The sequence below is a fragment of the Gopherus flavomarginatus genome, chromosome 1 (assembly GCF_025201925.1).
Source record: "Gopherus flavomarginatus isolate rGopFla2 chromosome 1, rGopFla2.mat.asm, whole genome shotgun sequence".
Classification (NCBI taxonomy): Eukaryota; Metazoa; Chordata; order Testudines; family Testudinidae; genus Gopherus; species Gopherus flavomarginatus.
Genome location: NC_066617.1, coordinates 128,689,520 through 128,690,944, shown reverse-complemented (window position 1 = coordinate 128,690,944; position 1,425 = coordinate 128,689,520).

The window sequence follows — 1,425 nt, the reverse complement described above, 5'->3', positions numbered from 1 at the left end:
GGTGGGGTTCTGAAATCCTCTGCTGCTCTGAGGCTGGGGGTGAGAACAGTCAACTTAAAAAAAAAAACAAACAAAAACAAAACAAATACCCCCACCCCCAGAAGCATAGAATGGAGACTTGCATGTAAAACAAGAGATTGTTTTCCACATCAAAAGAAGGAACTTGGATACTACAATAATTGGGCCCTACCAAATTCATGGCCATGAAAAACACATCACGGACCATGAAATCTGGTCTTTTGTGTGTTTTTACACTATACTATACAGATTTCACGAGGGAGACCAGTGTTTCTCAAATTGGGGGTCCTGACCCAAAAAAAAAGCTGCAGGGAGGTCACAAGGTTATTTTTGGGAGGGGGGGTCATGGTATTGCCACTCTTACTTCTGCATTGCTGCCTTCAGAGCTGGGCAGCTGGAGAGTGGCGGCTGTTGGCCAGACACCCAGCTCTGAAGGCAGCACCCCACCAGCAGCAGCATAGAAATAAGGGTGGTAATACCATACCAGGCCATCCTTACTTCTGCGCTGCTGCTGGTGGAGGCTCTGTCTTCAGAGCTTGGCTCCTGGCCAGCAGCTGCCCCTCTCCAGCTGCCCAGCTCTGAAGGCAGCACCGCCACCAGCACCAGCACAGAACTAAGGGTAACAGGACCACAACCCACCCTTCAATAACCTTGTGACCTTCCGTAACTCGTTTGGGTCAGGACCCCTATAATTACACCACCATGAAATTTCAGATTTAAATAGCTGAACTCATGAAATTTACAATTCAAAAAAATCCTATGACCGTGAAATTGACCAAAATGGACCAGTATTTTGGTAGGACCCTAACAATAATGGTATCAGTGTGGAAAACCTGATGTCAGAACATGGGAAAGCCACCTGGTTTAATTGTATGACTCTTACCTGCCCTGTAGGCTTAAATTTTAATGCATCACAAACTTTCTACAAGCTCCACCTTCCCTCTCCCTTCCAGTTACAGGTCTAGTCCGCCTGCTTGGAGTTCTGAGACGCATACACCTTCTGGTACAAGCCTCCACACCGTACTTAGACCAGTGGTCCACTTCCTTTCTCTCCCTTCCCCTGGGATAAATTCCCTCTTTAGGCAAATAAAAACACAGCCCAGATGTTCAGCTTACGTCCAATACAACTTTGGTTATGTCAACAGTTAATGAATTTAGAATAAACATTTCTGAAAGCCGTTGATATGTGTGGTGTGCTATCCTGTCTTCCTTTCATATCAGATATTCTTCAATGCACAAAAATTGTGATAACTGCAGTGCGTTAGTGTGAGATGTACAATGCATGCCAACAAACCATGGATTGTAAAGACCCAATGATTCAGGGGAGATTTATTGTACTGGAGAATATCCAATATTTTTCTTCATAGCACTGAATAACAATTCATGAAAATAATCAGAAAATATAAG